Source organism: Hipposideros armiger, unplaced genomic scaffold (assembly GCF_001890085.2).
Source record: "Hipposideros armiger isolate ML-2016 unplaced genomic scaffold, ASM189008v1 scaffold_183, whole genome shotgun sequence".
Lineage (NCBI taxonomy): Eukaryota > Metazoa > Chordata > Mammalia > Chiroptera > Hipposideridae > Hipposideros > Hipposideros armiger.
The window spans coordinates 1,971,416-1,998,413 of NW_017731533.1; positions in this window are offsets into that span (position 1 = coordinate 1,971,416).

Here is a 26,998-nt window from a genome sequence, read left to right on the forward strand (position 1 = left end):
AATATCCACTGAAAGCACATGATACAGCAGACCTTGTGTTAGAACTGGGGTAAAGCAGTGAATAAACGGGTCCCATTGTTCTGTTCTCTCTGGAGCAGGCACCTCTTTCTGAATGCTCTGTTAACTGCTCTCCCTTCTCTGATAAAGATTCACATATGTCCTACGTGATTTCTCTTAAGATCCACCTGCTCCCAGAAATCTTCTCTGACCCTGAGTCTCAAGTTTCCTTCCTTTGTGCTACTCCACCATCAAAGGAGTATCTCCACCGTAGCAATAGTCACCCGTATTTTAGTCAGTTATGTACTTATGTGACCTGCTTTCTCTACCTCTTACTCCTATTCAACCCTCTACTTAAGTTCAGTGTTTTTTCCAATGTTAACACAGGATCTAACTCTTATTCATATATTTTATCCTTAGGGCTTTATATGCTATCTGACATACAGTAAACATTCAATAAATATTTTTCAAAATCAATGAATGATTAATTCACTAGGACACCACACTGATTTTTGGTTACCCAATATGCAGTTATAGATTCATACAACGGTAGGGCTGAGAGAGTTTTGCAAGGCTGTTTCTAACTCTTCACATCACAGATAAAGCATTTCCTAATTGAATCACAAGAAGCAATACAAACACCAGATACCCAGTATGCAAGCAGCAGAAAACCTGTGAACAGAAATAATAATAACAGAAGTAGCAGGAGATACTTCAGTTGAACAGCAAGTCTAAGTGAAGCCAGTTCGCAGAACAAGTGGAAACTTTGTGTAAAGATAAATTATGTTGAAGTCTGCTCTATTTTGTTGAGGTCAGGCTTCAGAGTCAAAAGCTATAAAACATTTACTCCACTGTGGGTTTGATGATGAATGATAAGTTACTTACCTTCCATCTTACAGGACATGTGTATGGAGATGCACAGCAAATGACTACAAGATGAGGTGAGAAGAATTGTTCAAGACTAGAGTAGAATGTCTGAGACATATTCAAATGGAGAGGAAAGTGGGAGAAAATGTTTTTTATTAGGTAAATGGAAGTGGGCCTTGAGTCTGTGGTGCGTAGAGGAGCTAGCCTGGTCACAGTAGTGAGGCAGGCAGGAAGGGAAGGAGTGTGTTCCTCCAGAGGAAATTAACTTTTTTTCTCCTCTGATGTACCTTCTCTTTTTATTATCTCTTGCTTTTCCTTTTCTTCTCTTCTTGTCTTTTGTCCACCGAAATTGCGGTTAGTCTTTGGCATCAGTTCAGTGTTTTAAAATGCAGCCACCTGTGAGTGTTAGGGAGCATACGCTTTTAATCTTCTTATAAGCTGTATTTAGAGTCAGGTAAGTTCTACCAGAATGGATCTGACCAAGAAACATCCAACAACTTGTGGCAATTGTTAAGCCAAGAAGTGACTTTTCTCACTGATAATTCATGACGGGGCCAATCTGATGTTTGAAGTACATCCTCAACCTGCTGATTTGCTCCTTTAATTGATGGTTACTGTCCTCATCAGACCTTTCAAAACATCAGTTGATAAATGTTAAAACTGGTCAAAAAAGAAAAACAAAATACAGTAATGCCTTGGTTTGCGAGCATAATTCATTCCGGAAACAAACTACTAATATTGCAAGACATCACTTGTTTACCATGTTAAAATGTATTAGAAATGTTTGCTCATCTTGTGGAACACTCACAAACCAAGTTACTCGCAATCTAAGGTTTCACTGTACCAGTTTTTCATCTCCAATTAAAAAAAAAGAAAATTCTCCTTTGATGCATTAACCAAGGTTTTAATGATCTTGAAACAGGACCATAGAGCACATACTTTGTAAGATAGAAAATGAGGTGTTAACAAAGCTTCAGATATTTACAAATGCAAACTAATAGCTGTAAGTTTAAATTTTATATCTTCAAACAAAATATACAAGGATGTACTCACTCTCTGTGTTCTAGGCATTCTTTTCCTTGGGCTACAACACTGCTCAGGGGTAACTACACGACAACTTGTTTTATTGCATGCACTTGTTTATCATCTATATTCTTCCATGAACGTATAAGTAATGCAAATGAAGGTCTTTTGATAGACACATATTTACAGTTCATTATATAGAAGTTTAACAAATAAAATATTTTTATTCTAGTATTTTTACTAATAGGATAAACTATTTTATCCTATTAAACATGCTCCTTTGTTCATGTACAATTTCATTTTAAGTGGTTTCTTTTTTCATTTTCCTGTTTCTCCTTTCGTGTTTGGTCAGGGAAACCTGTTTATTGATAAAAACCTAGCCAATGTTGGGTAACCACAGGTTCTGAGCTACCTAAGAGAAGGACGAGAGACTGAGAGGAACTAAGTGACTTTCAGGCTTGTCTTCTGTTCAGGAAAATTGTCATGACTTTTCTCTCAGGATTTAAAGCTAATGTGCTCAGCAAGGAAAGCATCCTAACTTCTTTGTTTCTAGATTTTCAACTTCTTTTTAATCATAATTAGTTTTACCAGAAACTCCTAATTTCCTTTTTATATGCATTTTTAACAAGATTTGATACATTTTTAAGTACCTCTACTCGATCATCTACCAAGTATTTTTTCCTGAAGCAATGTCAAAATTTATAATGAAATTTGATATAATTTTAAATATTTGATAGATTTTAAATTTTTGAATAGTCTATATATTACATAGTAAAATATTCAGAACATATGAAGGATATATATGAAAAGTAAACCTTTCCCCAACCCCCGCCCCTCAGTTTTCCATTTCTAGTTCTCCTTTCCAGAGACAACCATGATTACTCATTTCTTATGTATCCTTTCAGACAAACATACACATATGCATAGTATTTACACTCACGCCTCCCTCTTTACACTAATGTAGTATATTGCACTGTTCTGTATTTTGTTTTGCTCACATATCTACATAACTCAGAAAATGTTCCAAATCAGTGTATACAGCAGTACTGTCTCATTTTTGTAGCTGTACTTTATCCCATTGTATGGAAATAACAAAATTTGTCCAACCATTTCCCTACTGATGAACAAACATTTATGCTGTTTCCAATATTTTACTATTATCCTCCATTCTGCAAGACTGTATTTGTCCATATGTCTTTGCACATACATGTGGGATTATCTATAGGATAAAGTACTATTAATAGATTCAAATTGCCTGGTCAAAGGGAATACAGCACATTTCACTTTAGATAGGTATTGCCAAATTGCCCTCTAAAGATGTTTCCCTAATTTATACTCACAATAATATGGTTTGAGAATATGGGTTTCTTTTTAAAACATGTACCATCTATAAAGAGAGGTAACCTGCTCAATATTTGCCACTATATCTTGCAATCAGCAGCTAAATGAATCTACCAGACACTAAATATAATTAAGAGCCAATTACAGTTACTACTGAAATTAGTCAGTGTAATGCTCCTTCTCACCTTCCCCAGCTGATTAAATGTATACTTAATATCCATGCCTCAACTTGCAATCTCTGGAGTGTTTAGTGGCTGCACACAGAGCATTTGACAGCTGTGATCATTGACAGGAAAGAGAGTGTTCTGTGTGTTTTAGACAAATAAAGGTCAATGTTTTAAGCCTGATGCTGTTTTGTTAGACAAGTATTTAAACTGTGATCTTATATCTCAAAATTCAGCACAATATTAAACATGATGGTGAGTTCATCAAGTGTTTTCTATTGTTGCCTAAAACTGTCTACACTATTGATGTTGGCTCATAATCAGATCATTTAGACTCAGCCTGAAACAATTCTGTCTGCTTTTAACATGTCAGTAAAAAATAAAAATGGTTTTACCTTCTGATTTTATAATTAGAACTATTATTATTATTATTATTATTATTATTATTATTATTATTAATTTTAATTGGGGAATTGGGGGAGGGGAACAGCACTGGGGAATCAGGGAAGGGGAACAGACAAGTTGCTGTCGTTTTTGTTCTTCAGTCTAGTTGTGGAGGACATTGCTTCACTGGCCCACGTTGGTATTATCATTGCGTTCTTCCTGAGTGAGACAGATCGGTCGCCAGCCCCTGGACAGCCGCTCACGACGGCTCTTGGCAGCTCACACCGGCTGCCAGCCACTCACGATAGCTTATGGCAACCCACTGCAGCAGGGGCTGCAGCCTACGCCATCGCCAGTGACTCACGGCAGCCCAGCTCCAGGTCGAGTTGTTGTTCACCATCTTAGCTGTAGAGGGCAGCATCACTGGTCCTCATATGTGGGATCGGAACCGGGGTCCTGCTGCTCAGAGCTGGCGTCCCAAGCCAGCTCTTAACCAACGCACCACTTCATTTATTAATGAAGTAAATATTTTATAATGAATTCCTTCTATGTAATTATTTTTACATATTTGGAAATTCACAATTTTCATATGAGGCTCCTTTTTTCTCTTTGATGTTACAACCAAGCCCATCATCCTCTCTGAATGCTGAGGTAAATTCTTGTACCTTGCTTTGCCAATCTGACTCAGTGCTTTGGCCTCTCTGGACATCAGTCTGCCATCTACATTTGGGGCCAGTGTTTTCTTGATAGGATGCATCAGCGTATGACACAAAAGCTTAATGGTACAAATCAAGACTTTTTAGTTATATAAAAATAACAACTTATAACGTATTCATTAGGAAATAAGTACTCCATTAATTAAAATCCTTAACATTCCTAATTAAAAAATCAGAAGTTAAAGCCATTCTTGCTTCTTATTGACAGGATAAAAGCAATCAGTATTGGTCAGTAAAACCTCTGTGTTGCTAAGTGCCAAATAAATATCCTTACTTAGGGTGGTAATGACCCATAAAATACCATAGAAACCTACGATCACAATTCTTTTATTCTTCTATTTCTGTCTTTATAACATACTTTTTTATTACTATTTCTTCTTCTAACCTTACCTTTTTATAAATCACTCCTCTCTTCATAAACACTGTGCCCATCAAAATTAAGTTGGACATATACCAAATTAAACTTATTTCACCCAAACTACCTCCTCCTCCAACAGTTCCCTATGTCAGTGAATAAGGTCACCATGCATCCAGTGGCACATGTTAACACTTTCTTCTCTCTCCTCTGCCCTTCCTACATACTTCATCAGTCATCAAATACTGTTGATTCTAGCTCCTAAATATCTCTCAAATCTATCCACTTCTCTTCATCTTTACCGCACCATCCTAAGTCATACCTAGACATAGCCTATAAATGTTATCCCCACATTTACTTTTGTTAATTCTAGGTCATTTTTCTATGTAAAGAATATAAGAGTAAAATTTCTATTCCAGGCTAAGGTAAATTAACATGGGCCAGATTGACCCTTCCATATGAAAAGCTAAAAGACTAGAAAAATATGTGAAACAAAAGTTCACAAGACATTGATGAGACTTAGAACCTGCAACTCTAGACCTGGCCCCTACCTTTTCTGCTGCATCATGCATCTCCCCTAGTGTAAGGTGCAAGGCACAATGGGGCAGCGTGGTGTTTTAACAATTAAACTGGATAGAGATCTAGGAACCTATGTGATTAGCAAGCAGACGCCAAACAAGCAAATCTGGTTGTCTTCGCCATCCAATGGACCTAAGCACAATGACTGGACTGCAAAAAACTGGGTGCATTTCCATGACAGTGTGTCCCTCCATGAACTGCTGGCCACGGAGGTGACCAAAATCTTGAAAACCAAGTTGGATGTATCTCCTCTGGCCTATTCTGGAAAAGACACTTGATGATCAGCCTAATTCTAAAGACATTAAAACTGTAAAGCCAAGACCCCAGCTTCATTCTGCAGCTGAATGCCTAGTTTGTTTTATTCCTGCTTTTGAGGACAGTTGCATTACGTGTAACAGCTCCTTGAAAAGAATACATCACCTCCCACCCTACCCCTGACTTTAGATGTTTGATGTCCATAGTGTTTTTGGATGTATTATCTGGACATTAGGACACCAGGCAACACAAGACTGAGGTACCTGAAACAAAGGAAACAAGATGAATCCCATGAATGACCTAGCTTATTATGTGGAGAAGGTTTCCAGGTCATGATGCAAAGAAGGGAGGCCACATGGAGCCTAGGAGTCTCTCTGAGTTAAGGAGAGGGAAGCTAGGAGCACAGGTGGTTAGGTTTCACAGGATAGAACACCAGAGAGGAGACAGCTTCAGAAAGAGAGAGGGAATCCTGGAGATATGCTGGGTGTCCTACTCAAGTGTTCAGCTGAATAGTGATCAGTGCATGTTTTTGAGGGAACTACTCAGCACTGAGGAAAAACTAGTCAAATGAATTAGAATGAAAAATACCCAGAGCTCAGTTAGGGCTACAAGAATGCCCACTCCTAGAAGTTAGAGTAGAAAACCTCATAGTTTATTATGGTTCACTGTGCTCAGAAGGGTATTGTCTAAGTCATGAGGAAAGTTCTCTCTAGACATAATGAATGATTCACTGATCCTACCTAACAATGCGTAGAAGTAAGACCCAATAGAATCAGATTGTTTCCAAGTAATTTGACCATATCCCAGAAAAAAAAATGCAAGAAAATTTACAGGAATGCAGAAATATTAAGCAGCTAATAGGAAAGAATCACAATGTCTGGTATTCAATCAAAAATTATCAGGCATACCAAAAAAAAAAAAAAAAGGCAGGGAAGTATAACACATAATGACAGTAAAATCAAAACTGACTCATGTTAAAATTAGTAGACAGGGACATTGAAATAGTTGTTATAACTCTATTTAATATGATAAAAAAAGCTAGAGAAAGATTGAATATATTGAGACATACAGAATATAAAATATAAAAGAAAGAACCTATTCAAACTTCTAGAAATGAAGCCTACAATGTCTGAGGTAAAAAAATACACAGGATGTGTTTTATAGCAGATTAGACATTACAAAGTAAAAGATTAGTGAGCTTGAAAACATAGCAGTAGAAACTATCCAAAATGAAACAAAGAGAAAACAAAAAAAACAAAAAAAGAAGAGCACCACTGAGCTCTGGGACAACTTTAAGAGGTCTAATATTATGTAATTAGGTTAGGACAGAAAAATTTTTTGAAGAAAAAATGGCCAAAATATTTTCAAATTACATGGAAAGTATAAATAAGATCCAAGAAACTTTTAAAAACAGGAAATATGAAAAAACCTACACCAAGGTACATCATAATCAAGTTGTGATAAAGATAATGTATTAAAAATAGCAGTGAAAAAGAACACATTAAATGCAGAAAAACAAAGAAAAGCTATTTTCTCCCCAGAAACAATGCAAGTGAGACCATGGGGCAACATTGTTAAAACTCTCATAGACAAAAACTGTCAACTTAGAGTCTTCAGCAGTGAAAACATCATCTTTGAAAGATAAAAGCACATAAAGGCTTATTCAGATAGACAAAGTTAAAAAAATTGTTAGTAACACTACAAGAAATGTTAAAGGAGGTCCTTTAAGCAGAGGGAAATGATTCCAGATGGAGGTCTATATGTACACAAAGAAAAGAAGAGCCCAGGAAATGGTGACTTTGCAGATAGTATAAAGAGTTTCTTATAATTATTTAAATCTCTTAAAAAAAGAATCAACTGCTTAAACTAATGACAACACATTGTGGATTATACATCATATGTAGAAATAAAATTTATGACAATAATAGCATAAAGGCTGAAAGAAAGTATACTGCTGTGAGATCCTTATAATATACATGAAGTGGCATAATATCATTTAAGGATAGACCCTGATAAGCTAAAGATATATACTATACTATAAGCCTTAAAATGATTACTAAAATAATGCCAGAGTTATAGCTAATAAAAAACACAAGAAATTATTGCAATCATAAGAAAAAAAAATCCAACTTAATCCAGGGGCTTCTGGTCTAGGTAAAATAGTGTAGACTCATTTCTCCCTGTTAAGTACAACTATACCCCGAAAATAATGCAGAAGGAAACTGAAGGGGAACTCTGAATGGTGAAAAGAGGAAGGCAACTGATGAGACCTTAGGCCTAGAGGAAAAACTGCATCAGGGTGTCTTGCGATTCCCCTACCCAACAGAAGAAGGTGAGTCAGGCTTCGCATTTTCAGCAGAAGGTAGCTTCAGGTAGGCTCAATTGTCCCTTAGATTGAATGAGAGTCCTGCTAACAATAGGAAAGCTTAGCGGCATCAGCCATGGGGATTGATTGATATGAGTGGCCAGGGGAAGTGCCCACGTTCCTCACTGGGACTGAGACTCCTCTCTCCAGCCAAAAATACTGAGAGGCACTGGAAAGGGGAATCCCACTGCAACAAGCAACTAGCCCAGGAGGTGCTCTAATTCTCCTGCAGGCTTGAGACTCCCATCCTCCACCCAAAGACATTGAGTGGCTGGGTAGCACTAACAAGGGAACCCACCGCAAAAAGAACCTTGTCCAGGGGCCAGCCGAGTGGCGCGATGGTTAAGAACTCGCTTGGGATGCCAGAGGGCCCCGGTTCGGATCCCACATATGAGGGCCAGTGACACTGCCCTCCACAGCTAAGATGCTGAACAACAGCTCAACCTGGAGCTGGGCTGCCATGAGTCGCCGGCGACGGCATGGGCTGCAGTCCCTGTGGCAGTGGATTGCCATGGGCTACCGTGTGTGGCCAGCAGCCAGCGTGAGCGGCCAGCAGCCGCAGTGAGCGGCCGTCCAGAAGCCGGCGACTGATCTGCCTCGCCAGAGAAGAGCGCAATGATGGTGCCAACTTGGGCCAGTGAAGCAACGTCCTCCACAACTAGACTGAAGAACAAAACTACAGCAACTTGTCTGTTCCCCTTTCCCCAATTCCCCAGCACTGTTCCCATCCCCCCAATTTCCCAATAAAAATCTTAAAAAAAAAAAAAAAAAGAGTTTGAGCTCTGAGCAACAGCGGTTCGAGTCCAGCCCGAGCTGAGCAGCCGCTGAGCTGCCAACAGGTAGCAGGATGGCTCAGCTAAAAAAAAAAAAAAATATAAAAGGATTCAATTATCAAAAGGAATTTAAGATTAAAAAAAAAAAAAAAAGAACCTTGTCCAGAAAGTCTGTTTGTACTCCTGGACAGAGAATCTCTTTTCCCACCTAAGGGCACTAGATTCCTGGCTTGGGACATCTATACTCCATTATCCCAAGCAGTACCAGCAGGGACTAGTGGCACCAAGGAAAACAAGCCGACAAAATAGTACTCCATGGCTCTGAAACTGAAGTGGTCATTGGAAGCCACAGCCCACAAAATTAGGCCAGCACCTGTGTGATAAACCTATATATGGTGACTGCCTGCTCTCCTAAGATATCTAAATAGGATCCAGATTCTGCTAACAGAAAAGCCAAAGTGTCCAGGATATAATAAAAAATCCCCTACACACCGAGAACCAAGATTTTAAAGCAGTCATAATAAAAAATGTTTCACCAGGGCTCAATAGTAGAGTGCACATGACAGAGAAGAGAATCAGTAAGCTGAGGAAAGATCAATAGAACGTATCTAGTCTAAACAACAGAGGGAAAAGAGACTGGAAAAAATGAATAGCAATTTAAGGATGAGTGGGACAATAACAAAAGATCTAACATTTATATCAGTGGAATCCCAGAAAGAGAAGAAAAGGAGAGTAGGGCTGAAAGAGTATTCAAGAAAATAATGGATAAAAATTTTGGCAAATGACATAGACCTATTGGATAAACTCAGAGAAATCAACATTAAGACGCATAATAATTAAATTTCTGAAAACTAAAGACAGAATAAAAACCTTGAAAATAACCAGAGAGGAACAATACATCGCCTACAGGGAAACACTATCCTTCAAGAACAAAGGGAAAATAAAGACATTCTCAGATGAAGAAAAACTAAAAGAATTTGCTGCTAGTAGACCTGCTCTTAAAAAGTGACTAAAGGAATTTCTTTAAACAGAAACAAAATGACAAAAGAAGAAATTTTGGAGTGTCAGGAAGTAAGAGCAATGGGAAGAGCAAAAATAGATGTACATAAAAGAGACCATCTTTTCACGAGTTTTATAAATCAAATCTGATGGCTAAACAAAAATTGCAACACCACCTGATGTTTAACACAATGATATTCAAAAGTGGGGAAGGTCAAGGGACCTAAACAGAAGTAAGGTTTCTAACATTCACTTGAAGTGGTAAAATGTTGACACAAATAGACAAACACTATATATATATATATATAAATATATAAAAACATTTGTGTATATACAAAATATATATTTGCATGTATATATGCATACATAATATACACAAATATATATCAATATATGTATATATTTATATAAATATATAAACATATGTATATATTTATATAAAAATATATAATATATGTATATGTATATATATCATATATTTATACATATATATATATTCAGAGCAACTAATAGGAAAAGTATACACAAAGCACTATAAACAAATCAATATGGAATCTTAAATTAATTTGAGTAAGAATCTGAAATATTCCATGATGTAGCTGCTGTATGAAAACATCTGCCCCATTTAAGTAATCACAGAATTTTACAACAGGGAGATCATTTAGTTCAGTGTTTGTCAATCATTAACATGTATTTTTAATCATCTGATAATCTTGTTGTAATGCAAATTCTAACTGATTAGGTCTGGGGTGAGACATAAAATTCTGCATTCCAAACAAGTTGCTGATCCAAAGACCACACTTTGAGTAGCAAGCATTTATTTCAGTTCCTCTCTCTGATACTTGAGGAATACACACACAGCCCTTCTTGCTTTGCAGAGCATTGCAATGACTCTTGAGGACATAAAGCCATTGGACCTGAGTTTTATTAACAGCAATTCCTCAAACTCTTATCACGAAGATCTCTGATCTGGCCTTGGTTGCAGCCTTTCCTGTGTCAAGGTTTTAAATATTCCATCAGTTCTGTGACTATATGGGAAAATTCTTTTCAATGAATTTCTTTCTTTTTTTCTTTTTTTTTTTTTTGCTTTAGCTATTCAGTGTCAGTTTTTTTTGCATGTGATCAAAAGAACCTTCTCTAACATAGGCTGTGGGTTGGACTTCGAGTGCAAAGAAACGTATTATATTTGCATTACAAGAAAAGAAGTTCTTCTTGCCCTAGGATACAACAATTGAGATACTTTTGTAAAAGTTTACAGAAGCCCACTGGTGACTCAGAAAGATTCTTCTCCAGTATGACCTCTCCTCTCATCTTCTAGGCTCTTATCCAACTTCCTAATTGATCTCTCCATTTGAATATCTAATAAACATCCCAAAGTTAACATACCCCAAACAAAACTTAATTGTCTGCAACAAATGGCACCAACTTTCATGTAATTGCTCAGATGAAAACCTAGAAATCATCCCGATTTCTCTTTTTCCTTTCCCAAATCCAATCGATTAGCAGGTTCTGTCAGTTCTACCTTAAAATAATGCCAGAATCCAACCACTCACCACCTGAACTGCTTCATTCTGCTCTAAACCACCATTCTCTCTCCCTTGAAAAACTGCAATAGCCTCCCAAATACACCTTCTGTTTCTACTCTACCTTTGCCACATGGTACCAGCGTGATTCTTTTAAAATGTAAACCAGATCATGTTACTTTCATGCTCAAAACCTGTCAGTAGCGTCTCATCACACCAAGAACAAAATTCAAACACCTACCCTGATCCACAAAACTTTATGTGATCTGACCCTTGACTGAACTTTGTACTTCAATTTCTTCTACTCTCCTTGCATATCCTGCTCCACCCATGCGGGCCACCTTGTTATCTCTCCACCTAGACAGTATGTTTTGGAAGGCAGGGATTTTTGTCTGTTTTACTCATGGTTGTATTTCCAGTGCCGAAAGCAATGCTTGACAAAGAGTAGATGTCAATTAATAGTTCTTAGATAAATAAGAGAATTATTAAAGTCATAATCCAAAAGACAGCAGAGAAAAAGGAAAAGAGAGCAAGAAATAGATGGGAGAAACACAAATAAATAGTAAAATGATAGCTACAGTGACACTATTTAACAAGAAATAGATGGGACAAATAAAAAATAATGAGATGGTAGATATAACTCAACCATTTCTGTAATTACGTTAAATCACAATGGCCTAACACTACAATTAAAAGGCAGAAATTGTCAGATGGAATAAAAAAGCAATGATAACTATATGCTGTCTGGAAGAAATGTAGTTTAACTACAAAGACATAATTAGATTAAAAGTAGAAGTATGGAAAAATATATATCATGCTAACACTGATCATAAGAAAGCTTCAGTGGCTATATTAATATCAGACAAAGCAGTTTCAGAGCAAAGGATATTAGCAGGATAAAGAAGATCATTTCATAATAATAACTGGGTCAATTCCTTATAAACACAACCATTATAAGAATTAATGCATCTAATAACAGAACTTCAAACTACCGGGAGCAAAAACTGAGAACTGCAAGGATAAATAGACAAATCTCAAAGAGTGTCCATAAGCAGACTGACACATATATGGTAAAAAAATTTTGACAAATTTGCAAAGGCAATTCAGAGGAAAAAGGACAGTCTTTCCAACCAATTTTACTGGAACAATTGGATAACAATATGTGCAAAAATAAATACCAGTTCATACCCTGCCCCATATACAAAAATTGATTTTAAATAGATCACAGACATAAATATAAAACATAGAATTATAAAACCTGTAGAAGAAAACTTCTATCATTATAGGAGAACATCTGTGATGTTTGGTTAGGCAAAGATTTCTTACTTATAACATCAAAAGCACAATCCCTAAAAGAAAGAAGTTTGATAAATTAGATTTCATCAATTTAAGAACTCTGCTTTGTGAAAGCCCTTTAAGGAGAATGAAAAGACAGCCACTGACAGGAAGAATTGTGTTCAGAATACATAAAGAAATTTCAAGACACAATAATAAGAAGGTAAACAGCCAAAAACAAAATGAGCAAAAGATTTTAATAGACATTTCATGAAAGAACAAGATATATGGATGCAGATAAGCTCATGGAAATATGCTGAACATAGGGAAATGCAAATTAAAATCACAATTACATACAACTGCACACCGATTAGAATGACTGAAATTAGAAAGACTGATGATATCAATATTGGCAAGGGTGTGGAGCAACTAGAGCACTCATATTTTGCTGATGGGTATGTACATGCATAAACCCTTTGGAAACAAGCTGTCAGCTTCTTTAGTTAAAGATACACCTACCAAATGATCTAGCCACCTCACTCCTAAAAATGACAATATATGTTCAGATAAAGATTTATACACAGGCGTTCCTAGCAGCTTTATCTGTAATAATGCCAAACTGGAAACAACTGCGATATCCATCAACAGGTGAATGGATAAATAAACTCTGGTATCTACATACAACCGAATACTGCTCAGCAATAAAAGGAATGGATTATTGATATTTGCAAGAACATGGATGAATCTCAAAATAATTATACTGAGTGAAAGAATCCAGACAAAAAAATTTATATTTTATAACTGGACTTATATAAAATTCTAGAAAATACAACCTTATCTATAGTGAAAGAAGGCAAGAGCAGTGGTTGCCTGGGGATTGGAACGGGGTTGGGGGAGGGAAGGTACAAGAAGTGGGGATTACAAAGGAACATGAAGAATTTATCTGAGTGATGGATATGTTCATTATCTTGATTGTGATGATGATTGATATATACATAAATCAAAACTTATCAATTGTACACTTTAATTATACCTCAATATGTCTTTCAAAAACAAGAATTGACCTATTTGAATGTCTCCTATGCTACCATTGGATTTACCAACATTGTTTTAAGACTGTGCCTCTTTGATTACAATGCAATTATACTTTCTTTAAAGTATCAGTGGTCGAATTCATAATCTTATAAAATATCTAAACAAAGAGACTTTAGGGATTCTGTAATAATTTGTTTAGGTAAAGAAACTAAACTGGATGGGGTAAATTGATGTGCCCCAAATTATACAAGAATTCAGTGTGTCTACACTAGCTCACAAAAATGAAAATTTGGTTTCCTGCTACCCATAAAGCTAAGTTACAGTGACATATTAAAAAATGGTTGTTGCATTGATGTGGTCTCAATCTTGATTGCCTGATAGTAAATCCACTGGTTGAAAAATTCAATCTTTTTAATAGTTGTTGAGTCTAGCTAAAATAACCAATAGTTTCATTGACCATAAATCTCAATCAAAATATTTTGGTATATTCTATAGTCCATATTCGTGGCTTTAAATGGAATGCATTTAATATATTTAGTATTTGCTTCTGTGCAAGTTAGAAAAGGGCATATTTTCCTCAGAAAATTGTCATAATATGCTGTTTTTGATTTGTTTATGATCAAAAGACTTTCTCCGTCTGCTGGAGAATGGTCATAAGAAATAGACAAATCTATGATTTTTTTGTATATGCTTGGCACCCTATATAAAGAGTTTTGCAATGATGGAGGCCCTAGATGTACATTTATCAGAAATGGGAATGTACCATGAAGGTATTAGAAATATAACTGCTATAATTTCAAACAAGACATTTAAGTATTTTTAACTCTGAAACTTTAATCTTCCTCAACTGGTAAACAGAACTGTATTCTCATACCAATGTACATAAGTAACTTTTGAATTAATTTTGTTTACATTGAAGTCTTTTGGAAATTTGGGAGTTACAGACAAGACTTTTCTCCATCTTTAGGGAGAAGTGCTTTAAACCTTGTTTTTTATAAGTTGAATGTATAAAATAAACAATTTCAGTTATATTTTAGAAAAAAATTTGCAGTAATATATATTTTTTCTAGTTTAAGATGACTAAGGATGAGGTAATGGCTTAGCAACATGTTTTAGTTAAGACTGCGCTCAAGAGAATTTGGTTTGCGTCCCAGCTCTACACTTGGGCCAAGAAAAGTAATTACAGTGATTAATAATAATATTTGATTTTCTAGTCCCCAACCCCACTCCTCAGAGCTGGTATTATCTGGGGGCAGAGAAACAAATTGCAGGAAGGAAATGAGAAGTATGTCCTACCATTTGAATTCTTAGGCATTACATAGTCTCAAAGCTGCCATTGCAAATTCTGCCTGTGTCACCCCATGAATTTTTACATGGGGTTTTCAGCGTGTTGTTCTCCTGGTCACCCTGGAATTGAGAGCAGAGCAGAGGTGATGTTTTCACTCTTTAGGGAAAATTTGTAATTAATACCCCCTTAAAGAGCCCCTCCTCATGTTTTTAAGTGCTGTTAAGGAATTTGTAAGTGCTGATGGAGAGAGGGTGCAGATATAAATGAATCAGGGCCTCTGTTTTGAAAACCAAAACATGAAACAAAACAAAAATAATACAGCCTTCATCCTTAACATGAGAAAAGGGTCTCATGTTCTCATCTCTGGTTGAATTCTGAGGGACAATACAAGGAGAGTTCTGAGATACCCAAGGTTTAATATAAACAAATAAGTGAAAAGAGAGAGAAAAAAGAAAAAAAAAACCTGCCCAGGGCAAGACTGGGTTTCAAGACTCCAGTAGCCTTCGGCTCTGCCACTACCAGGAGGAGTTGCTATGGGAACCATTGCGAAAGATTAAATATATCAAGAGTATATGATTGTAAGAAATGGGTGGGAAAAGGAATTATGTTAATGTTGAAATGATGGTTCTTCTATTTGTGGGTTTTTCACATTTTTTTTCTAAATCACATACAAAAATTCCTTCACAAACACGGAACTCATTAACAAATAAGTCTCTGTTGTACGCTAAACATAGAGAAAATGAAAAGCTTGTATTTCACAGTAAAAATTACAGGGTTCTGATTTTTTGTAGTGCTTGCTTGTTTTCTGACCCCGGAATCACTTTTAGAGTACACTCTGCCATCTCCCCTTGACTAGTAAAATAACCTCCATTGGGGTGTGTTGGCAGAGGGGTCTGGAGCAAGTCAATGTGGGGCTCCCCACTTTTCCTCGCATCCTGTTTTCCATCACATACACCATATTTATTTTATCTCTAAGATCTGGAAAAACATTTTTCTAACCCTGTTGCTCATTGCAATTTTCCTTAGAAAAAATTGCCAAGAGAGTTAAAGCTAGGAAGATGAGTCTCTCAAGAAAGTTCCTTTAAAATAGTGTAAATGCTGTGATTTAAATATTTCAGAATTTTTCAACAGAAGCTTTCTTCTTATTATTATTATTAGGGTGAATTTTTCTTCATCTGTGAGGAGTCAGTTGTTGAATCTCCCCTTGCAAGCAGGGAAAGCTAGGTCTGAAAGTTTCAGTAATGCATTCATGGAATCCTGGTCACCTGGAGACAGAGCTGAAACTCCGCACTGCCCGTTCATTGTTTTGTCCTTGACCACACTGCCCCTTCACTCTGTTGAAAGAATTTATTTATTTTAAGAAGTAAGATTACAATTAGAAAAGTCCGTTGTTTGTTAATTTTAAATCAGTTCTTCAGATGAGATAGGTTTCCAAAGAATTACAGGAAAGTATTTCCCTCTTTTGCAATTATTACGGGTCATGTTTCAAAGCAAATCTCTGTGAGGAACATATTGCACTTTTTTGTTTGCTTTGCCTTTTCCCACAGCACAGAACGTCATCCTTTATTATTGCTGTCACAGTTGGCTGAAGAAGAGCTGTATGTCCAATAGATGATGCTCTCCAAAGATTTATTCTATACAACAAACATTCTGTCCTGGAGAAATAGTCTAAGAAGGAATTCATTTTTTAAAAATGCAATAGCCACCACATAGAGAGGCATTTAACTTAATATTTTAAAAATTAAGAAGTTGACTGTGTGTTCATGCTATTTAAAAAATGTGGCTTCACACTATTTTGAGTCCCTAAATTTCTCACTTTAAAAATAATTAACAACCAGGAGAAGGGAGAAGGTGCACTGTAGCCGCCCCTCTGGGTTGGGTCTCCAGAATAGATTTGACCCCTGCCGCACCCCAAGGAACCTAAAGGCTGCTTCCTCAGCCCAGTGCTGCTCTCTGACTGTTTTAGAAATGTGGTGAGGATGGGGAGAGACATCAAAGACTGGGAGATGACCCCCTGGCTGTGAGACAAGAGGTACTATCTATGGATGATAGTTTTGTTGGGAAAAAAAAAATGATCATCACGTTTTCTTTTCTTAATCAATAAATAACACTAAACAACAAAGAGCAATGCCAAACCTGACATGGAGTGAAAGGCCACGAGGTACCGTTTGCCTCTCAGACAAGAAAGAGCGTGTTGACCATCTTCCTTTGAAGCCACTGGAGAACGTGGCCTGTCATCTGAATAAAGGCTTTTCATGTTCACAGAAGCTCACTAGCTAAGGGGCACAGCGAACAAATGCCTCCATCTTACCTACAGTTTGGGAGACGGCAGAAAGCAAAGTACTATCGGATAACTGATTTCCCTTTTATTTAGCAGTTAAGGATCTTTGAGGACTGTGGCCAGTGGCAGCAGTGCTCTCCCAGGCAAGAGTCGCCAGCTGTTCTGCCCCACCCCCTTTCCATGAAGCACCTTTTGTTTTTTTCAGCACTAGGGACATGCCCATACTGATTACAGGGGGATGAGTGTTTGGTAATTAAATTAATCCTACCACCACCCTTTGCTGCAGGGTCTCGACAAGAACATATTACATGTGTACACCTTGTTCCTTTTATAGGTTTGTTCTGAATAATCTCTGTGGAAGGAAATCAAATGCAAAGTCTTATTTTAATGCATTGAAGACCAGAGGTTTACATCCAACACAGTTTTGTTTCATTTGTGGGTATTTTCCTCTTAAAGTGCTGTCAATTGTCACTTCATTCGAGTCTTTTCAAATGTGGCTTGGCAGTAATGCTGACCACGTCAATTTCGTATTCTCTTTTGTCTGACTCAAGGATATCAGACACTGTTTCATCTTAATGAGGTCTAGTTCTACTCCTATTACCAGGCTATTTTCCTCTGATAAATCACAGTGTCCTGTGGTGTCATTGCCCCCGTAATAGCAGGCAGTTGGAGAGCGAACGATGCTCCCGCACCCCCATGTTTCTTTCCTAACTGAGCTATTGCTTTAATGCCGAGCAGCCTGGTCTCAGGATCTTGAGCAAATGCCTGTCCTGTGGATTTCCCTGTGTCATGACTGGGCTTGCCCAGCACAGATGCTCTGAGTCGTGGTGTGAAACGAGGTCGTCTTAAGAGGCTATGACATGTGGCTCACTTGAAAGGTTTTCTGCCTCCTGTGAAGGGTCACATATGAAAGCTTTTCTCTTCCATTTCTAAGAAGTGCCAAAGTAGGCCCAAAAGACTGTTTTCTCCCAAAAGGATTGAGTTAAATGAATGAAAAACAATCACAAACTTTTACTTCCCTGTATTACGCATCCAAGAGAAAATTCTGATGGACATTGATTCACTCATCATTCAATATTCATTGAACTCCAACTTTGTGAAAGACATTGTTCTAATTGATGTGTAGGCTACACAGTTGACTGGCTTTGAACACTTGGTGAGATTAGAGCCTCATTTGGAGTGGAGTCAGAGAGATATTTCCACTGGAGGGAACAGTGTGAGCATTGGCAAAGAGATGGGAAAGTACAGAATTTGTATGGGATAAGAATGTTTGGGACGGCAGAGTGATATCCACTGCTGCAATAATTTATTATGGTAGGTAAAAGAAAACAAGACTTTACAAGTCAGAGGTGTGCCTTACAAATGTAAAACTTAGTTTCATCCAAACTATTCCAACTCTTCCCAAAGTGTGTAGACTGAAGAAGATTAGAGTTTAATAATTCCAGCTATGATGTGATGATGACCTGACCTAAGGCAGTAGCTGAGAGAGGACAGTGAAGATTGAGATATGGGATTGAGATTTCAGAAATATCATTAAGGGGACTGCATTTTTTAAAAGTTCCCCAAGTGATATATGTGGAAGGAGGATTGGGGGACATTTTTCAACATTTTTCAACTGCTTATTTCCAAGATAACACCTAGGGAGGTTTGCCTGAAGAATATGCAGCCCAACCATTTTGCTAGGTACACAAAAGTTTCTTCTTGGATTAAACCAAGTGAGGGTACAGCTGTTTGTCTGGAAGGTGTTGTTCTACCACCTCATGGCATTCTCTAATTGAGCTCACCTCTAGAGTGAGCCATGGGCCTACATTGAGGGATGTATAGATTACAAGTCTATTAAAAGTCATTATTACATCATGTAGGAAAGCTATTGGGAATATTATATTGTCTCTCAACTGACCCATGTAAAAACTCTCACTCAGGTTTTAGTACCAGTACTGAGATCAATCGAGCAATTGATTTTTTAAAAAATGGCTTCAAAAGAGTCTTCCCTTCTCTAGGCTGGCTGCTAGAAAATGCCGATTCCTGTTTACAGAAGACTTCTGATAAAGTGTACTTATGACAATTAGTTTTTCTTTTTCCTAATTTTCGTGGCTTGCTTTTAAAAGTATTATATGTACTTATGTAAGTCATATCAAATAATTTAGGAATAAGAAGCGACATAAACAAGAACTAAAATGTGAGTTACAGAAAACACTTAATCTTTCAAAGTATTCTAGGCTAAGTATTCTTGAACTTTCTTCCTTTTTTTCCCCCGAAGGGTTGAAACTCTGAGTCATAGTATCATTCATTTACTGGAATCTACAATAGAAAAACAACATTTGAGAAAATTTCTAGACTTGTCGAAGGCCAGATATGTTTCCAGCTCATGTTGTCTTTTGGCATTGTCTCGTGTGACCAGTTACCATAGTTATTTAAAAGAAATTTCCAAATGTAAATATGAAAGAAAGGATTTGGCAATTTGGGAACTCAGGAATTCCAAACAAAAAATGAGGATAGAACACTAAGTTTTTTTGATGCAGAAATTCTGATTTCAAGAGCTATAAAAACAATACAAATTTGAAAAAAAAATGTTTCTCTTTTCTCATGTACACAGAAAGACACACACTACATATTGGAGAATAGTTTCGCACTACATATATTTAAACTAATTTTTTTCTTTCAGGAAAATTTGGTCAAAACTTTGAATACCCAATTTCTCTTGGAAAATATATGCATTAATCCCAGAGTCCAATACATCTGCAAATAGTTGAAAATCAAACAGTTCATGCCACTTACACTGCCAAAGTGACACCCCATTTAAATTTTTCATAAATGTTTTCCAGATTTGCAAATCCTCTTTGATGTTTTAAATTTAAATTTAATGAACAAGTGCTGAAATGGTTTTACAATGGAAGTAAGACTTTTCAACCACTAGCAAAAGTGGTTGTCTCACTCAGATCACCTGGGGACACAATTTTTAGATGGCCAAACAGAATATACCTGTCTGGTAGTCATTGGCTTTTTCATTTAAATGTATTGTGTATGTCCTTGCAATTTCCCTTTGAGAGTACCTGATCCCATCACCACCAAATCAAGTTCAACACCAAACAAAGCCAATGTGTCGAACAATATCAGTTCTCTTTCCGGAGCTAATGTGATTCTCGATTCTCTTGACAGGTGTTCAGAAGTCTCCAGGGACTTTTAATAGGTTTAGATATAAACCATTGTTTGTGAAGAAGGAAGGGGGAAATCCTGGTATAATATGCAAAGATATCTTGAGTTGTGTCTTAAAGACTGAGAACATGAAGAAGTGGAATAGCAGGGCTTTCCATTAATTTAGAGAAGGGTTAAAAAACTTGTGTATATATTTGAACCAAGCTTTTACCATTATGACCCTTGTGACAGGGATGACTCTCTCACAAAGAGTCATCAATTGTCATGAGCCCTTTCCCCTGGTTCTTGGGAACATGAGCCCCATTGGACAGACTGATGCTTCTCACCTGCAAGCAAGTCAACATCATTTTCTACAAAGAGGCCTAACAGAATACAGTAAGTCCTCACTTAGCATTGTCGATAGGCTCTTGGAACTGCAGCAAAACAACATATGATGAAACCAATTTTACCATAGATTAAACTGATATAAACAAGAGTTAAGTTCCTACGGCATCTTATCAACATTATAACAAAATGACATTATTTGAGGATCTGCTGTATGTCATGGCACTGCCTGTTAAAGGAAAATGGAGCTTGAATCTCTCATAATATTCTAGTCTTGAATGTTAACTAAGCTCTCTTGCAGAAATGCATCTATCTACAGTACCAGAAGCATTGGCATAATCTGGGAGTTTGTTAGATGTGCAAATTTCCTGGCCCCACCCCAGACCAACCAAATCAGAATCTCTGGGCTTGAGGCCCTCCCCACCCTTACTGACCCATGCGTGATAACAGGTGATTGACAGATGTTGGCCACTGACTGGAGGCTGCTTTCGTCTCCCTGGGCTCTGCATGCCTTTGGTGTTGGCCTCTGCCAGTGCCCTGCTCTCAGCTGTCCTTGATGTGGAACCCACATTCAAAGACTGTCCCTGGTGATGGCTTTCAGCTGTTACCTCCCAGCTGGTACATGTCCTCTCACCCCACCAACAAAGCAATGCATCAGCCATTGTGTCTTTCTAACATTGAGGCCACTTTATGCTTCTTCCTATTGATGGGGGAGAAGAACCCTTGACTATTCCTGGAAGCAGAAAATAAAATACCCCTTCAATAAAAAACTTTATTTTTCATATCTCAACTTCCAGTATCATATACTTCAGTGGCTTTTTTTCACTTATTTTGTTCTTAGTCACAAAACTTAAATAACTCACCTCCTCAATGGCAGAGGGGGGACATTATCCAGTTTAAACAGTATGTAAAAAACTTAAATAATCTCCAACATTCAGCATGATTGTGCTAGTAACTCTCTTGACAGAGACCAGGGCCATTCTTCTTCTGGTAGTCCAGGGTTCTCCCAGGTGAGAGCTGGTGAGGGAGTGCTGGCTGAATGTGTCCTGTTTTCCATTCTGAGATCCAAACAAGTGGCCCGTTTTTCACCTCTGCTTGCTGTAGTGAAACCAGTTGTCCTGCTTCTGCCAAAATTCCTGATGTCCTTAGTGTATGTATATATGTGCCCGTGACTACAAATGTTGGGTAACAAAATGGAGAAAGAAATAGAAAATCCGACAATATCCTCAGTAAGACTCTCTGAAGTACATGCTGAGGCTAGCAGTTGAGTCTTCAAAAGTAAACTTTGAGGTTGTGTAGGATGTGGCTGAACATTTGGAAGTAAAGGTTGTTTCCTGGTCCTTTCATTAGGACCTCAAATTCGTCACGGTTATATAGAATACTTCCAAACATTTTTTTGAAGATCTTAAAGAATTTACCCCCCCTGCCTGCGCCTCCCCCAAAAAAAATTTGGAGTAAGGTCAAAGGGTTAATTGCATTCCTTCTTTTGAATATACAAATTAATGAATTTATTTCTCGAGAGCTGGCTTTAATTATTAGTCATATGGAAGATTTTGGATCCTAACTTGGGAATCAGGATATTACGTCGTCTTTCTATCAGACTGTTTTGAGCCCTAGCAGACTGATCCAATTAATTGCTCCTTCCCACTTATTGCTGCCTTTTGTGAGCCATTATTCTGCTTCTTTTGAACTCGACTTCCTGCTCACCACTCAACCTTCACAGTCACACAAAAATACTCTTTCTTTTCCCTTTGCCATTATCTTGGACTCTTTTGGTTTAAATATCTTTCCAAACCCTCGAAGAAACACTTGAATTGCATAAAGGCTGTCACCTGTGTGCTGTGTTTTCCAGGAAAAAAAAAATGTGTCATTCATTGTAACGCCAGTGATTTTTCGGACCATAATTCACTCATCTGTCAAGTGCAATTAAAACTGTCATCTTTGTGGGGTCACAAATCAGCTCAGTAGCTGATCCTACTACCTACCTTTCCTTGAAAGCTTGGAAACGTGCTCAGTGCTATTTATCTTTTTCAATACAATGTTCCCATCCAGCCTGGAAGACAAGAAAGTGCTTACAGGTAACTCCCAACCAATCAGCTTTGTCCTGACACTTCTCCCTGAAAGTGTGACAGTGATTTTAAAGCTGGTGCCACAAATAATGGGCTACTTCTGTTCATGAGGAAAGTATGATAAAGAGAAAGGTTTATTGTTTTAGAGTTGTTTTCTTAGTCTGTTGTCTGGCTGTTATAACAAAATATCATGGACTGGATAGCTTATAAGCACTAGAAATTTATTTCTCACAGTTCTGGGCGCGGAAGTCCAAGATCAAGGTGCTAACAGATTCAGTGTCTGGCGAGAGCCCACTTCCTGGTTCTTGGACGGCTGCCTTTTCTTGGTGTCCTCACATGGCAGGAGGTGGCAAGGGAGCTCCCCAAGGCCTCTTTTATCAGGGCACTAATCCTATTCATGAGGGCTCCACCCTCAGAACCTAATGCACCTCCCAGAGGCCCCACCTCCTAATACCATCACATTGGGGGTTAGGTTTTAACATACAGATTTGGGAGGGACATTATTATTTTGTCTATAGCAGTTGTGTATTAATATGTGAATTTTAGGGAATTAATGGATGTTCTAAGCAATGTTCTTTCTGTAAAAACATGTCTAAGGATTTGGAGAAATGAGCAAAACTAAAAAGAAGACTAAGGAAGGAAAAGATGCTGGTAACTAACTCCAAGAAGCTTCTTGATGATGAAATAGAGGAAGCCCAAGCAGTGCACTTAACCATGGTTGTGCCAAGGTTGAACTTCACAGTCCTTCTCCATCTCATTTTGGTGAGTCTAACACCATCAACATTTCCTCCCCACACCTTTTTTTGGGGGCCATTTTGCTCCTTTTGCCCCTCATCGCCACCCTCACCCTGCTGTCCACAGGCTTTAGATACTCAGTTACTCATCAACAGTTAGGGCCTTGGTGACTATGACTGTATGTCACTCATCTTTCTCAGATATTTGCATTTTAACAGAGGAGAGCACTTCTGTCTGGAAGTTTCATGAAGACAAAGCTTAGATGCATAAAATGGATGCCAGTAAGTACGTGTTGACTGATGGCTACAGTTGTAAATGGTTTCTCTTTGGGTCTCATGCTAGGCCACCAGGGGAGTTAATGTTGGGCTGGAGGTGGCGCTGAACAAGGGTCTTTGGGATGTATTTTAGCTCATACTAAAAATGGAGAACCTGATTCTGTGTGACTGTGAGTGGTAAGCTGCCCTCAGGTTAGCTTTGGGAATCACGGGGAAGTCTGGAGTGTATGCAGGGAGGAAGAGGCACGGAAGTCCTACAAAAGCTACACTTGGCTTCCTCCTTTATGCCTTGCTGTATGTTGTCATTCTATTAGGTGATGGGTTGGAAATAGAGACCCAGACTGGGGTTGGGCTGAACGGTCTCAGGGATGGTAATATGTTTCTTCCATCAAGTTCAGCCACCAAGCTGGCCATTCTCAAAATCTCATTGGCTTGCAATTCTGCAATTCACAGTTCTAGCCTGCGGCATCACCTTCACAGCTTTACTAGCCCACACTGTCAAAGCTGCAGGAAAGGCCCACAGAAATCAAAAGGCCAAGAGAGTCCTGGGTGGGAAAAAGACACTCTGTTGTGGTCAATGAGCAAGAGGACAGCAATCAGGGCTTTACGAAGCAAGACAAAGCTCCCCAGCTATTGGAGTACCAGGAGGGTCTTTATGAGTAGCTGTCACATGACCCTTCTTTGTACTAAATATTACTCTTCTTTGCTCTTTGTTTCTGTACTTCACAGCCTTGTAGATGACTGGCTGGAGATTGCTTTGTAATTTGTGCGTGATATAAAGGATTTTCACACTGCAGACTTTCCATGTGTGTTTTTATTAAACACTAAAGGAACAATATAAAGATTTAAATATTTATATGACTTTTAAAGTATTGTTTGAGGATTATTATAATTATGAAGTACTTCTTTACATGGATCTCAAAAGACCAAGCTTGTTTAAAAGATAACCTGTTGTTTTTTTCTAACTCATTTCAGTTCTATCCTCACTGTTTCTAGGAAGTCTTTGTTATGTTCTTTCTTTGGTATATAATGAAAAATGTTGTCTCTGATCCTTTTATGCGTGGGAGAATAAATTGTCTTGTATAATTATAGTTTAAATTTTTTATTGTGGCTGATTTTTCATATAAACGATTAACTTGCTATTATGTGAACTTCACATCTGAAAGTGATCCTCAGTCATGGTTTGAATATTGGTTCAGAGCAGAACTGTCCAATAGAAACTTCTGCGAAGGTGGAAATTTCTTTATTGTCCAATATGGCGACCACTGGGCACATGTGGCTACTGAGCCCTTGAAATATGACTAAAGTGATTGCGACTCTAAATTTTGAATTTCATTTTAATTAATTTAAATTTAAACAGCCACTTGTGGCTAGTGTTTACCATAATGGATAGTGCAGGCCCAGAGGTTGAGCAACGACATGTGATCACGTGAATGGAGTGATTTCAAAAGTATCAGGAAGGGCTCTTTCTCCAAAATCACTGCCTCACCCACCAGCTTAAAATGCTTGGAATAACTTAAACAGCAACAAAGTCTCTTATGGACTGAATTTTGTGCCCTCCCACCCCCCACTACCTCCCCCACTCTGATTCATATGTTGAAATCTTAACCCCTCAGTGTATGGCATAAGAAAGTGAGGCCTTTGGGAGGTAATTAGGTCATGAGGGTAAAGCCCTCACGAATGGGATTAGTGTCCTTATAAGAAGAGACAGGAAAGAGTGTGCTTGCACTCTCTGCCATATGAAGATCCACGTGATGACTTCTGCAACCCAGGAAGAAGGTCCTCACCAGAACCTGACTGTGCTGGCACCCTGGCCTCATACTTAGCCTCCAGAACGGTGAGATATAAACGTTTGTTGTTTAAGCTACTCAGTCTTTGTAATTTGTTATAGCAGACAAAACTGACTAGGACAGAAGCCTTAAGTACAAGTGTCATGGGACATCGATTCTTGCTAAGGTTGTGGTGGTGGTGGTGGTTCTAACGTAAAGGAGCACCATAGGTCATGCAAGACAATCAGCCCTCTTACTTTAGAGCTACTATCCCTTGTTAAAGATGCATTGCTGTACCTGATCACAAGAGAAAGGCAGGGTGGCTCTCATGAATGACTAAGAGAAGGGAGGAAGGAGTGAGCCAGATGACAGTGTTTCTGAAATGGTCAGTGAAGGGAGACAGGAAGAAACATCATGAACGAGAGAAAAGAGTGAGGCCAAGACAAAATTAAATAATTCATTCTCTTCACCTGTCTCCTCTCCTAGGCTGAGAAGAGAATGTCGTGGGAGAGTTGCAAGTAGCCCAGTGGGACCACAGCAAATGCTCCTTGGCCTGACCATCTCCAACAGTGGCACCAAATGGCATTATCCTAGTTCCTCCCTTGATAGGTCCTCCTCCTTCCCCCCTCCTCCTTCTCTTCCTCCTCCTTTCCTACCTCCTCCTCCTCTCTTCTTCTTCTTTGAATTTCCAGCTTCTTTTGAAAAATGGAAAGATCTGACAACACTTGGTCACATTCCCACAGGCTACGGTTGACGTAAGGAAGAACTTCCCTCTTTAGTTATGGCATAGACACACCCCAGTTCACCCTCGTCCACACTGTCTGAGTCTATATTCTTCTGAAGGCAGGAGTTGTGTTTTATTTATTTATATTTAGTCTTCCCTCAGAAGACTAGCTCCAGTAGCCTCTCCATGAATATTTGAGGACTAAATGGAAGGGTGTCTTAGCTGTGCTTTCCCACTGTAGCTAACTCAGATCCTGTCTCGGCTCCCATCTGCCTGCGGGGAAATCATTTGGTAGGTCAGGAAGGCAGAGTTGTTAGCCCCCATCTCCTTTTTCCTTTGAAGGTCTGTGGCAGCATGAGAGAGACAGTGAGAGGGATTTTAAATACCTTAGCTGCCAACTTGTTTGAGAACAACACAAAAGAATGCTAAAGTTGAAAGATGCCCAGGCTTTTTACAAATGATTTATGAATTCCATTAGCTGAAACTCATTTTACCTTATCCTTGGCAGCTTGAGTAAAGGTGAAGAGTAACTCAGAAATTTCTGAAATCCACTGACAGAGGTGGAATGTTCTTTTTCTCATCTACTTATTTATTTATAGTTAAAAGCTAAATATTGCATATGGAGTTTCTCTATACAACTCCCATCTCTGCTTGCTCAACTCACTTCCTCCTTTCAATCTCCATCCCCTACCATCACTCCTTTGGCAAAATTATTTTCTTAGAAAA